At 58.5% G+C, this 14,661-nt stretch overlaps 1 protein-coding gene across 4 annotated transcripts in view; it reads right to left on the reverse strand.

Moving 5' to 3' along the window:
- The window catches only part of HDAC4 (histone deacetylase 4), a 295,261-nt gene extending 281,089 nt beyond the window's left edge, over positions 1-14,172 (reverse strand). For 3 of the 4 annotated variants that reach the window (XM_074316018.2, XM_074316014.2, XM_074316007.2), the window contains exon 1: positions 13,907-14,171. The gene's annotated coding sequence lies outside the window, so the exon portion shown is untranslated. Of the gene's footprint in view, positions 1-13,906 lie in introns of all 4 variants that reach the window. The other variant, XM_074316010.2, reaches the window with a different exon arrangement.
- Positions 14,173-14,661: the final 489 nt, after the last annotated feature.

Here is a 14,661-nt window from a genome sequence, read left to right on the forward strand (position 1 = left end):
ATGAGTATTTTTCCCAATTACAGTAACTGCTTATTTGTGTTGCTGACCTAGTCTCCCAACTTAGTTCCTTTAATATTAATAATATTGGAAATGCTTTCACCAAAAACTCTCCGGCAGTACGAGAGAAATGATCCCCATTACATAGGTTGTGGTGCTGCACCTGCAGACCACGCAGTGCTGACCAGCTCGGTCACCGGGATGAGCCCCAGGGCACACGCGGGCAGCGCCAGGCCAGGAGGAGCCCGCCACGCCGGGCGGCAGCTTCCTGGAGCTGCTCATGTTGTATCTACAACACCCAGGGAAATGTCCACTCATCCTGCTCCCAGACATGTCCACGTCACGTGTGCTCGTGTCCACATTACGGCGTTTTACATAACCGTGCAGCTCGCCAGCTGCACACCCACGCCCCGCTGCCCCGCCAGGGCTCAGCTGCCACGCAGACCCCTGAACTTCACACTTCAGCTCTGAGGTCTGACAGTATGTGAGCGAACTTCCCTGTCTGTCAGTCAGGATTCAGGAAACACACGAAGGCGGCTGCCAGGAGATGGAGCCAGCTTGGAGAACAGACCTGCTGCAGTGACGGCCGGGACCCAGGGCACAGATGGGGGCCAGGACGGGGGCAGGGGCAGGGACAGGGGGCACTTTCTTAGCCATGCGGCCCCAACAACAGGCTCGACAGAAGCACCCGGCTTCTCTCGAGAACGACACAGAAATCCACAGCAAGTCCACAGTCCTCAGTGAAGCCACAAAGGAAAGTCCGTTTTCCAAATCCAACACAGTGACAGGCTGCCTGAAAGTCGATTACAATGTATTCCTTCCTGGGCCAAGTGACGCAGCACCGCCAGGCTGCCAACAGCCCCCACACCCAGATCCAGGCTGGGGCAGCGGCGATCCCAGAGCCTGGAAAACGGAGAAAGGCCAGAAGTGGAAATCACGCAGACAAGTGAGGCGAGAGCTCATGGCCTCTAGGTGCCCAGAAGAGCCTGCTTGTGGGGCGAGGAGCAGAGGCCAAGGCCAGACAGGCCGGCCAAGCGGAAGGACTCGGGCGGGACCCCTGAGAGGAGGGCTGCAGGAGCTGAGAGGCCCGGTCATGCTAATCAGCTCTCTAGCTCCAGGACGTAGAAGCTCTGCGCCCACAGGCAGCGGGGCGGCCGTGGAAGAGCGTCTTCCTGGCCCAGCTGGGCCTTGCTGCTCAGTCTCCCAGGCTGCGGTCACAAGCCCAGGCCCCCTCCTGCCGCAGAAGGAAACCTCCTCCCCAGACCCCCTGACAAACGCTCTACTTCAGGCCTCAGGCAGAAGCCCTGACCCTCGGCTTCCCTGAGTCAGGGCCTCCCGACCTTGTTCCCACCATGCGTTCAAAGAAAATGGCCTTAGGCTCAAGCATGCAGGGCGAGCAGCTGGGCAGGGAGCAAGGACTGACGGACAGGGGTTCCGGCGGCGAGCTCTCCCAGCTCTCACAGCCGGCAGTGGGTGCTCTGCCTCTGCCCACCTGGTGGGAGGTGCCAGAAGACAGGGTGGACAGTGGGGATGGGGGCCACGGATGCCACGTTTCTTGAGTCTCAACCCGACCTTATGAGGAGTCCTGCAACTCCACGTGACAGCAGCGCTCAGCAGCAGGGCCACGCCTCGGTGACAATGACACAGCCCCAGCCCCAATTTCTATAGGGACAACCAGGACTCACAGACCCTCACTGCGGCTCCCCCTACTCACTACAAGGCCAGGAGAAGCAGGTCAGGGTCAGGGAGGCTGCACTGCAACACCTGCGTCGCTACAGAATCGAAAGGGAGCTGACCAGCCACCCGAAGAGGCACAAGAGTCTTCTGTCACTGCCTGGGAGCCCCTGACACGGGCGTACGTGAGGACCCGGGGCCACGAGCACAGCAAACGGACCGACCAGGGCCCTGTGGCCACGGACGACGAACCTGGGGACGGACGGCTGGACCAAGCCCTGGAAACCCCGCGGGTGAGGCCAAAGACCCACAACGGAGAGCCACGGCCTCTGGCAGGGGTGCCAGGACCGGGGCAGCAGGAGGCTGACAGTCAGACGAGGGTGTACGTGGGGGGGCGGGAGTGGGGACTCGGGGAGCAAGGCTCTGGGTGACTACCGGCGCTGAACGCCAGCGGTGGAGCTCAAGGCCACCAGCGCTGAGAGCCAAACTCAGAACAAGGAGCTAGAGGGGTCACCACCACAGCCGGGGCGTGTCCAGGCCGCTGCAGGAACCGTGACATGGCTCCCATGCCCCTTGTCAAGGTCTTGCTGGCTGCGGGGCCTGCAGTGCAGGAAGGGGACGCCCTCCACTGGAACAGGGCCTGTGGGCACCGGGGGGCAGGGTGAGCTCAGGGCCTCTGGCTGCGCGATAGGCTGCAGCCTCCAGTGCAACTTCTCTGGGGACTCGGCACCAGACCGCTGCGCCTTGGAACCGCATGACTCTGTGAAACGAGGAAAATGGGTGCCTTCAGGGGACCAGCACACGTAGCAGCAGGAGGAACTGAACTTTCCTAAGAAGCCCCCGTCAGAGTCCAGGAGAAAGAGACGTGTCCCAGGGGCCCAGCCCCCAGCCCCTCTGCCAGGCTCCCACGTATGAAACAACTGTTCTACCATCCCGAGCCCACGGCCTCTGTCCTGGGAAAGCCAAACGTGCAAGGATTCCAAAGCAAAGGAACTGCCTTAGAGATGAGGAACTGAGTGACAACTGCACTCCATGGAGGGAGAATTGCATCACCCCAACCGTCACCAGAGGCCCCACCGCTCCTCATTAGGTGCTGTGTGAACACACTGAGTGGCCGAGCGGCCAAACAGGAATCACGAGAGGGGCCGGTTTTCATAGGCTACACATACCGCCATGTGTGCGCATGTGTGTACACAGGCATGTGCTGCCGCGCGTGTGTGTGTGCGTGTGTGTGTGCATGCGTGTATGTGCGTGCATGTGTGTGTACATGCATGCACGCCTGTCGTGGGGGAGGGGCCTGCCAGGACTGTGCGTCCACAACTGAACTGTGGGCTGGAGAAGAGGGGAGAAGGGCACTGGTACCAAATGGCCAGGAGGAGGGCGCTGCTGGGGCAGCAGCCCTGCCCATGAGCACCAGCGATCGCAGGAGGGGTGGCCCCAGAGGCCAGCAAGGGGCAGGGACATCTTCCTGCCCGCCCAGGCCAAGAGGTCACCTCCAGCCGCAGCCCTGCCACACAGGCAGGCCTGCCAGGCACCAACACGACGCCCAGGAGGGCCACCCCTCCCACCTGGGTGACAGGCCCTGGCCTCCCTGGAGGTGGGGGCAACGTGCAGGTCTCAGGTTCCCTGCCTGTGCCCTGGCTGGGGCGCCCTCCACACCTGGCATGTGGCAGGGAATAGCCACTGCGTCTCTTCAGCACACCTGTGCCAGGCCTGGGTGTCAGCTGTCAGGGACACTGCACAACAGCTCAGCCAGGCCAGGGGTACTTTGTTCCGATGGTGCAGAAGAGGAAACTGAGGCCTGCAGAAGGGTACATGCCATGGGGCAGCGGGTACGTGGCTGCAGGACGCACACCCAGGCCCCTTTCAGCTCGTCTGGCCCAGAACTGCACCCAGAACGAGCCCTGCACTTCCCTCCTGGGGGTAGACAGCTGTGCCACACGTCCCCACCGGTGAGAAGCAGCGAGAGGAAGAGGCCGCGGCACGGAGCCCAACTCCCACCCTCAGGCCGCCGCGCTTCTGCTTCAGACGGCAGCTCCACCACTCAGCTGGGTGACAAGGCCGTCCGAGCCACAGGGGGCCACAGGACTAACAGATCGTTTTCATAGCAGCACAGCACCTGGCTCTGAAGACGCATCGTAGATGAAGCTGGCCGGGGGCCTCCCCAACCCACGGCACGTGAGGCCAAGTCAGGGCAATAGTATTTCCCACCTGCCGCCCAGGCAGGTCTCGGAGCTGGGTCACCGGCCTCCTGCTTATCCCTCTTGGTCCTGACAATGGTCCTCCCCGGCACAAAGTGCAGCTGAGAAGACCTAGGGGCGGGAAGCTGGGCCACCACCACTGGCTGACACGCGGCAGGTGGGAAGCGCACCGATCCGACCCCAGAGCACCTCCTGCCTGCAGAGGCAGGCGTGAGTGGTAGGGATTCCGGAACAGCCCGGACTTTCACTCTGCCTCTCAGGACACCCTCGGCATTTGTCCCCCTCTGCCTGGGGCAGGAGCCGATGTGGGTTCAAGCCCTTCCCAGAGCACCCTCAGACGAGTGCCTTGGTCCTCTGGGGTTGCCCAGACAGTGGGACAGGTCAGCAGGAAGCACCCCCAGACGTGGGGAAGCCCAGCCCCTCCCACCTCGCAGCCCCACAAGCCCCACTCCGATGCCCCCTTCCCGAGGGCCTCGGCATCCAGCTAGACAGCCGGCCGCGGAAGAGAGTGGAGGTATCTCCCTGACCTCTGCCCACCTTGCCAAGTGCCCAGGTCTGGCCACGTACCCTGACTTGCAGGTCCGGGGTACACCCAGGAAGACGGAGCGGAAGGGAGGCCAGTGCTCCAGCATCTGGGTCAAGGCCTCCCTCCCAGGCCCGGCGGCGCCCTTTCCCCTCTGTGGATGGGACCATCCTGCCATCCATCCAGGGCTGCCGTAGGATTCCATGAGCCCGGGCCTGGGAAGCGTTCAGTAGGGCACCAAGCACAGCTGGCCCACGAGAAAGGCTGGCAGGAGCTGCTGGCAGGACTGCTGAGAGCAAGGGGCCCCACGCAGGGCGCTGTCCGCTGGCCCCCTCAGCACCCACGCTCTCTCCCCTTCCTTCCACACCCGGGGGAAGCTCGCTCCCTGGCCAGCTTCTGGAAGAGGCTGAGCCACCGAGCACATTCCACACCCCTGGCCACAGGGACAGTTCAGAGGTGGGCAGTGACCTAAGTCAAACCAAGCAGCGTGAACCCCAGACTTGTGCTGGGTCAAAGACGCTCTCTGGTGGTGGCGTGAGCAGGTGTGCAGCCTGAGAGCAGCGGCAGGGCCTGAGAACAGCCCACCCCGATGGCTCTGTAGAGGGTCTGGACCAAGCCCCACCACACCCTCCCCTCACCTGCACTTTTCCGGGAGGCAAGCCCCTCAGCGCCCTGCAGCACCTTGCCCTGGAGAGGCCTGAGCTGGCCGAGAGCTACCGAAACAGCCTCCCGCTCAACACTGAGAGCCGCTCACAAAGGTTCCCTTAGAGTGTCTTTCCCATCATCCCAGGGAGGACGAACCTGGTCTCCTGCCTCCACGCTCCACCATCCACCAGAGGCCACCTGGTCCTACAGCACAGCCACACCTGTCTCCTGCATACACACCTACGGGGCCACCGTGGAGCGTGTGCCCACCAGGGAGCACTGCCCCATGGCCCTGCCACCAGGAGCAAGCCCCATGCCTGCAGCCCCCTCCACCAGAACCCCAGCACCCAGGCCATGCGGGGTCCCTCAAGCCACTACTGCCATGGGGAGTGGCCTTCCCACAATGCAGCAGGAGGAATGCTCTGTCCTGCAGGCACCCTGCCTTCAGTGACAAATGAGATGCAACGGGCAGGGAAACCTGCAACTGGCTTTGCAACGTGCAGCCAGCGTCCCGGCCAGCTCCCTCTTCCAGAACCCCAGTTAGTGCTATGGGCAGTGAAGACCTGCCAAGAAATGTCCATCGCTGCAGCTCATGGATCTCAGCACCCCTGGCCTAGGGACGCATCACCCAGGCAGTGGGACAGTGCTACCATGGCCAGGCCTGCGAGCCACACACAGCAGCGCCCTCAAGCTGACAGACTCTTCCATCAGCCCTGGGAGGTGGCCAGGAGGCGACCTGGACACTCGTCCCCTGGGGGCAGAGGCAGCCACTTCCAGCTGCCCAGAGCGAGGCAGGCCTCCCAGCCCACACTTGCTCGGGGCTTGAAGTAGGAATGACTTAGGAGGTTGCAGGTCGATTGCTGCCCAAGCTGACACCTGGGGGAGGGGCTCACCTGGCTGGACAATCAAAGTTAAACAATCCGACTGGGGGAAGGCGAGACTGACTGACGTCGGCCTGAAGTTAGAACGTCAGTGCCCCCGGCAGCGCCCGGGAAGGAATTCCAACCCAGCCCCTAAGCTGGCAAAGAAAGGCTTCCCAGAGAATGGGGACTGAAACCACCTACTAGGACCTTTTCAGTGCAAAATCTGATGGAAATTTCAAGCAGAGAGGGTTTAATCCACTGTAGTGCCTCCTGACCAATTCTCTGTGACCCTGTAAAGGCCACGGGGGCTGAGCCCCACCCCCAGCGTGGTGATACTCTTAACATTCACTAATGAACCACATGCCCCTGCACTGGAGGGTCACAAGCCCCGCGTATGTCTGCAGCTCTCCTGTGTGTTCACAGCCCCAGAGGTGGGGGTTGGGACCAAGCTCCTCACAATGCTCTAAGCGCCTGGCCTTGGTGGGGCTGGGATTCAGTTTCTGACTCCCTATGTATAAAACCGACAGCTGGATTAGAGGCTGACTCAGGTCCCTTCCAGAATGTTCTCTTCACTGACTCCCATGGAGCTCAGGTCCTGACAGCTACTCCAGGGAGTTCTGGACCTACAAGAGAGTTCTCAGTAACACGGAAGGAAGGAAGGAAGGAAGGAGGAAGGAAGGAAGGAAGGAAGGAAGGAAGGAAGGAAGGAAGGAAGGAGGAAGGAAGCAGCCACCTCTCCTCAGGATGTGGCCCCGTCTCAGGGCCGCAGGGGCCGGGCCCTCCCTCCCCTCCCTCCTCACAGTGTCAGCACCATAGTGCAGCCACAAGCTCTGGAGACGGCTGGCTGCGCCCAGGCCACCTGGGGGCCTCCTGGGGGGGCTGTGCACACCCATGTCCCTAAACACATCACCTCAAGCGGGTTAGACAGCGAGAGGCCAGGTACACAGCACATGGCAGGAAAGAGATGGAGCAGGAGCCTCAGAAACCTCTGTGAAACGTGAGCAGACTGGGTGTGTGGGAAGAAGAGGGAAGTCTACCCTGGACACGCGCCCCCGGCCGCCACCCCGGCGTCCATGCAGCTCATCAGTTCTCAGCACTGCAGCCCCCCCAGCCCTGGAGCCCTGGGGGCGGGGCCGCCATCGGCCCTGGGGGGCCCACACCTCCAGCTCTGGCTGGAAGGGCCATGGCCGTGCCCAGCCCGCTCTTGCCTCCCGTGGCCTGTGCACCTGTGTCCGTCACCTTCCTCCATCCCCACCAATGGGCAGAGGCCAGTCCTGATGGAGACTGGGGGACACAGGGCCTGCCTCGGCCTCTGCCGGGAGTCCTCCCGGGAAGACTGACAAAAGAACAAACTGACCAGATAGAAAGGTTCAGAAACACCGCCCCAAACACACCACCACCGTTCCCCCAGCAAAGAGAGGCCCGGGGGGGGGAGGGGGTGTCACCAAACTTCTCTTGGAAGAGTCTGGGAAAGACCCGCTGCAGCACATCTCCCACAGGAAGCAGATGACACGCTCCACCTCCCCAGGGAAGACGCAGTCCCATCACCATCACCGTTTGACGAATACTTGCAGGCGAGGCCGCGGCTCAGGCTCTCAGGCCCCAGAACTGAGTTAGTGTTTCAGGCGCAAACGTCAGTCCAACAAAAGCACTTGACTCACACACGGAAAACTTCATAAACAATAGTAAACTCACACAGGCCCACATTTGCGTTTTTAAACAAGAGCAGACGCCAAAATGTTTACATGCAACCATATCAAGGTATCACATTAAAATTATGAGGTTAAATAAGAAATGATTAAACTATGTCATTAACTCCAGTAAGAAACAAACAGGAAAATGCCATTAATAAAAGCCGCGGTGGCCACCTGGAACCCCGGGGGGCCCAGGCCCATCTGCAGATGCCAAGGGCGAGCCAGTGCACTGGCCAGGCGCACGCAGCGGCCCTGTCTGCACTTGACAGCAAAACGTTTGAGACCCTTCCTCTCACTCCTCGCTGCCTCCAGAATCCACTCCCTGTACTGAAGGCATCTACTTAAAGGCTGTGATCTCCAAAGTCAGGACCAAGGAGTCCCCAGGTTGAGGCGGGGAGGAAACAGGCAATTCCAGGCAACAGGCAGAAACACGGGGTGCCGGGAGGCCCGAGGACCAGTCCGCAGCCAGGCTGTCCACCCAGGGCCTAAGCTGGGCCTTTCTTTCAGAGACTCATTCATTCATTCCTTCGTGGAGCACCTACAATGCCAGGCACTGGGCACAGAGCAGGCATGAAGCCCTCGCCGAGGAAGGGAGGTGACATTGAACCACTAATGTCACAACGAGCTATTGAAATTACACAACTGGGTCCTGTTAGGAACAAGTAGGAAGGATGTTAGGTTTATGTTTAGAAGGGGACCGAAGGATGAGCAGAGATTGAGGGGTTGGGGAAGAGGGAGGTGAAGAGAGGCAGTTCCAGAAAGCTGGAACAGTGCGTGCAAAGGCCCTGAGGCCAAAGGGGCTTACAGCGAGCACGGAAGCAAGCAGGGAGGGACTAACACGCAGTAACAGGATAAGTACTGTCAGATAAGCTGGTAACTAGAGGCCAGCATTAGACAGGCATTCCAGGGACACAGACTAGCACGACGGGAAGCCATGACAGGCTCGAGGGAGGAAACGAAGGCTACAAGCCTGTTTTTTGTCGAGACCACTTAGGATACCATTTGCAGCACGAACTGTACCAGACACGCCCAGACCCAGGAGGCCAGTTCTGCTCAGAGCTCACAAGCAAGTCAGAGAAACAAATCCCCTGAATTCTTCTAATGCTAAGCATATTTATCAACTTCCCGAGGACTTGTTTTTTCTCCTTTATAAATAATGGGGTTGAAGAGCATTTTTTTCCTGATGGAAACATCAGCCCTCTTTTTAAAAGTATTACATAATTAGAGTACAAATGTATACAACACCATTCTCTATAAGAACACAAGCCCAGTCCCTCACGGCCCACTTCCCTGACACCCCGAGGACCACCGGGATCACTTTAGTGACTCAAGTACTTCAAACCCAACGGGAGCCCCTGGGCGCTGCTCGGACCTGCTTTCCCAGCGCTGCACGGCTGCGCCTGGGGGCCGGTGCGTGCGGATAAGCATCGCCGCGATGAATACGAAGCAGAAAACATCCGCGCATGGCGGACATCCTGCATTCATATCCTTTCCTACAAACAAATACCCCATAAGTAGAACTGTTGGGGCAAGGAGGCTGACCACTTCCAATTTTGACAAAGAACATTTTTCTGGAGAGTAATTATTATCATCTGCTCTCCAGAGAGCTGGTAATAAAATAACAGCAGCCAACACACTGTGCGTACTGTGCGCCAGGCCCTACGCTAAGCGCTTTCTACATAGCAACTTAGTACTTCCATTCCACAAAAACCAGAGAAGGTAGGAATTAGCGTCACCACCAATGGGTATTATCAAACTTGACCTTTGCTACCACGATGGGCATAAATGGGATCTCCTTTCAGCTGAATTTTTCGACTAGCAAAGCTATTTTTCACATTAGCCACTGTGACTTATTTGCACACGTATACGCTTTGCTCATCTTGCAATAGAGATGTTCATCCTCTTCTTGTTGGTTTATAAAAGCTCTTTACATATTGACTGTGAAGCTCATACAGGCATAACACGTTGTATGATTTTTTTCTCACTGTCTTGTAAGCTCACTTATGGAGTCTTTTTGCCAAAGAGAATTTCTTTAACTTTTAAACTGTTAAATCTGTCAATATTTTATCTTTAAGGTCTCAGGCTTGGTGTTATCAGAGTAGATTAAATCAGTGGTTTTTCAAAGGTTTTGGTCCTTGGAGAGCTTTCTTCCAGTGAAACCTCAAAGGTAATTGTACAGACGAAACAGGGAAGGCCAAACAGCTCTGGCTGAAATGACGTGGGGCACCAGTGTCCTGCATGGCCCTCACCTGCCCCCAGGCAGCCTCAGGTGAGATCCAAGCACAGGTGCACAATCCCGGCCCACGTGACTGTTAAGCTCGATCCCTCCCAGTTCTACAACGCCACACACAGAGCAGCAGGCAGCCTGAGAAGGCCGGAATGCCTTCACAGGCTCGCCCGAAGCTCGGTGGCGGCTCCGACAGCTCCAGCAAAGGTGAGCTCCACACTGAATCCATGAAGGAATTCCAAACTGCCATCTTCTCCCAAATGACTCAGTGACACTAACCTTCAACTTCAAGCCCATCACTGGCCTGCAAGCAGAGGCACAGAGAGAGGAAATCAGTGTTTAGGACGTGACACCACGTCTGGGGGTACCAGGTGCCCCATTTTCACTTCTCTCTCAGGTCCCTCCTCTGCCAACTGGGTACAGTAGTAGCCACCTCGTAAGGCTGTGGGGACAGAAACGGGATCTACATGGCATGTGGCCTGGAGTAGGTGCTCTCTGTGTCGCAGTGACAACTGTGACAACTCCTCACCAGGGAAGACATTCTGCTCTCTGCACTAGCTGATAGATGCTGACGTGTCCCCGCGGTGCTTTGCAGGGTCACAGCAGAGGCAACCCAGGTAGGGCCCTGGACCTTCCTTGCAGGAAGTGAGGAAGAGGAGTGTCAGTAAAGGCAGGCAGGAGAGGGGCCTCGAGTGGCTAGAGGCCACAGCCCATCGTGCACCCCCGAACGGGCCCCAGCCACCCCTTCTCCTCGTTCACATAAGCCCAAGACAACATGCCCTTATGAAAAGAACTCACGGACCTTGCTTCAGTGCCCTTTTTCCCCAAAAGAATTGCTCTGTGCATGCCCGTGACAGGCGTGCTATTACGCTCTGTGCACGCCCGTGACAGGTGTGCTATTACGCTCTGTTCACGCCCGTGAAAGGTGTGCTATTACGCTCTGTTCACACCTGTGACAAGTGTGATAGAACGCTCCGTGCACACCCATGACAGGTGTGATAGAACGCTCTGTGCACGCCCGTGACAGGTGTGATAGAACACTCCGTGCACACCCGTGACAGATGTGATAGAACGCGTCGTGCACACCCGTGACAGGTGTGATAGAACGCTCCATGCACGCCCGGGACAGGTGTAATAGAACGCTCCGTGCACACCTGTGACAGGTGTGTTATTATGCTCTGTGCACGCCCAAGACAGGTGTGATAGAACACTGTGCACGCCCGAGACAGGTGTGCTAGAACGCTGTGCACACCCGTGACAGGTGTGCTAGAACGCTGTGCATGCCCGTGACGGGTGTGATAGAACACTGTGCACGCCCATGACAGGTGTGATAGAAAGCAGCCTTACTCTGACACAGGCCCTCACTGGACTTGAACCAGAAGGTGCTGTACCTTCCTCTCTAAGGTCAAGGCCAAAGGCACCAAGCCCAGTGCACTGCCCAGCACATGCTGACCATCTGACATTGAAACAGAAACCCCCTCCAAACTCCATCGCTGCCCCCACCCCAGGGCCAGGGACTTGCCCTCCGGCAAGAAGGGCAGGGACTCATCCCACGTTCACAGGCTGCAGGGCGCGGTTCAACGGCCCAGGCTTCCATGTAGGCTGGGCCCCTGGTCTCTCCAGCTGCAGTCATCGATGCTGGCCCAGGGACCAAACACCTGGCCCGGCCTGGGGCCTGCTCCTCCCTGTGTGTCTCCCACTCCCCACAGCAGGTATTAACCTATTACTCCTGGCAGCTTGGGAGTGATGAGAGCCCAGCCGTTTTCAATAGAGAATGGCAGGGACAAATTCTGCAGGAGTGATGAAATGTTTCTTCTGCTCCGGCAATTAAGGCGGCACCAAGTCCCCTTTCCTCTGGTGCTACCCCCAACATCAAAGGCTGAGAATTCAAAGCCATTCATGCTGCATTGAAACCTCACAATGAAGCTGGAAAATGGAAGTCGATTACTGGGCATAAATATGCAGGAGTTAAAAGGAAAGACTTATAACGAAATTAAGCTGCAGCAACCCCACAATGTGCGGAAACTTCCAGAACTAGTCCTCCTGGTAAACATCAAGAGGGGCGTCCTAGTAAAACAGGTTCTGACCACCGGAAGTCGAGAGCTGCTACTCCAGCGGCACCTGGCCAGGGTGCCATGTTCTGTGGATCTTGCTCCAGTAACAGCCCCCAAGGAGGTGTTCCTTTTGCACAGCTGTAAAGCTGCTGACCACAGAACGTTCTCTCTGGCTCAGGGCTGCTCAGGCCACATCTGTCCTTGGTCCCTAGGCCTTCGAGGCCGACAAGGAGCCTACAGTCATCCACCCCCTACGCACACCCGAGGGGCAGCCCTGGGGCCAGCGACTCTTGCAGAAGTACCCTGAAGAGGACAGTGTCACATCTGCCTGCCCCAAAAACCCTGCTTCTTTTCTGAGTGATTACTGCTCTCTTTAGGAAGGTATTTGGTCTTTAAAATAAAAGCCCAGAACACAAAAAGCTGAAGAAGTCGCACAATGTGTCAGGGTGTGTGTTTTTAAGGCAGGAAAATACTTCCCTCCCACACAAATGTGAGTTCTGGGGAAAGATGCCACAGATCCAAGTGAGTAGAATATCTGGGAAAGCTTTATCAGTCTTAAAAATAGATAACTGAACACAGACTTTAGAATTCTCAGGCGCTACCTGAAAAAAAAAAAAATTTAAATCTCACGTATTTTCAATATCCCAAACTCCATTCTGATGAAACTTCTAACAGGGTAGCATTTTGCATTTCCAATTATAATAGAGTAATTGTGTTGCCATAGTTACTGCAAAATTCTGCAATAACTTTTGTTGCTTTGTAATTGCTGTAGTGTATATTTGTGTACAAGCAGCTGAGTTTTCTTAATTCAACAGCTCTCCCTCTCCCCAGTCAGCACCACCTTTTCTGGCTGGACTGTGAAAACACCAAACCAGCTTTCAAAGCACGTCCCTAACAGAATGCACAGAATTATCAGAAGCAATTAAAACTCCAGGCAACCACGATCGCATTACAAAAGAAAAAGTGAAACCAGGCCAAGGTGCAAACCCATCAGTATTACCGCGACCCTGCGGGGCTGGCGCTGGGCGAAGGCTGTTTACATGTTTACTGCCAGGCCGTCCACGATTAGGTGGTTTGTGGGAATAAACAGAAAAGCCTGAGTGCGGAAAGCAGAGGAAGCCAAGTAACTGCCCAGGCCCGTTCGTCCTCACGGAGGGCGGCCGAGCTGCTCTCAGCAAGCAATTAGGTCGGTCTCTACAGTAATGCAATCAGGGTTTAGTTAAGAAAGTCATTAGTTTTAAAATAACTTAAGTTTAATTTCTGCAACGCTTTATTTGAAAACCGTGTCACAGCAGGTCAATTTACAACATGCAATAAAGAAAACACTCATATCAGCTGCTGCAAGTTATTACAAATTTTCGATGTGCATTAAATGAGTACACGGGGTTCCACCCCCGGCCTTTCCAACTGATACGCACGGTCTCCTGCTATAACAGCGTCAAATAATTCAGCGTTAACTAAATACGAGCTAATGTGCTTTATAATTCCACGGTGTTTTTGCAACGCCGGGAAACGCGACTCCCATCACCGGCAGGACCGGCCGCATCTCGGCCTGTGCGAAGCCTGCGGGCAGCCCAGTGGGGTCCCGGGCAGCACCCCAGCCCCGACGGGCCCGCACCCCGGCCGCGAGCCCCGGGAGGGACGTTTTCTGCAAACTCACAGCCCTGACAAAGTTACATAAACGGCGCCCGCCGGGCTCGGAGAGCCCCCGGCCCACCTGCCGAGAGCTCGGCCTGGACGGGCGGGCGGCGGCGCCTCGCGCCCCCGGAGGCGAGCCGGCCGTGCTGGGCCCCCACCGGCCTCGGCGGCGGCCGTCGTTTTGTTTCGGGGCCGCAGGGAAGGTCCAGGACGGGCTGCGGCTCGCGCTCCGGAACCCGCGGCCTGGGCGCACGGGCCGGGCCGGGCTGGGCCGGGGGCGCGGACCCGGCGTCCACCTGTCGGGCTGGGCGGCGGCGGGGGGCGTGGAGGCCGGCGGCCTGCGGGCGGAGGGCGGACAATGGCCCGCGGGCCGGGCCGGGCTGCGCTTACCGCGGCGGCGGGCGGGGAAGCGGCGGCGGGCGCTCCGAGCCGCATCTCCTCAGCCTGCGCCGCCACCACCACCGCCGGCGGGCGGGCGGGCGGGCGCTCGGGCGGCGGCGACAGCAGGGACGCGGCCGCGGCGCGCCAGGCCCAGGCGGCTGAGGCGGCGGCGCGGGCGGGCGGCGGGCGGCGGGCGGGCGCGCAGGTTCCGGCGCGGGCGGCGGCGAGGACCGTGCTCCGCGGCGGCGGCCCCACAACCTCCCCTCCTCATTCACAAAAAATTGACCCACGTTGAACCATGATGCTGCTCCCCCCGCCAGCACCGAGCTGGGCGCTCATAGGCCAACCCCGACGCCCGTCAGTCGCCCCGGCCCCGCCCCCCGCCGGCAACTCTGCAGCCATTGGCTGCGACAGCCTTGCATCACCTCCCCATGCGGGCCCCTCCTTCCTGCCCGGTTTCTAATGAAGAGCTCGTCAATTACGGCTCGGCCCCGCCCTCCGCCCGCCCTCCCTGGGCTCCCGGCCGTCCTTCCATTGGTCCGCTGCGATCTGGGGTACAGCCCAGTCTGCTCCCGCCCCTCGTCTCACGGCGGCCAACCGCCAGGCCAGACGCTCTACGAACGGCAGAGATGCTCCACCTCTGCCCTCCTTCCCGCATACGTCCTGGACCCCATTGGCGGCCAAAGCTGCCAATCATAGGGGGCGGGGCTGCCAAAGGACGCCCCAGGCGCCAGCCCCTGGGCGCTTCGCGGTTGAGAAAGCGC

Source organism: Rhinolophus sinicus, chromosome 17 (assembly GCF_057876585.1).
Source record: "Rhinolophus sinicus isolate RSI-liver-muscle chromosome 17, RSI-T2T, whole genome shotgun sequence".
Lineage (NCBI taxonomy): Eukaryota > Metazoa > Chordata > Mammalia > Chiroptera > Rhinolophidae > Rhinolophus > Rhinolophus sinicus.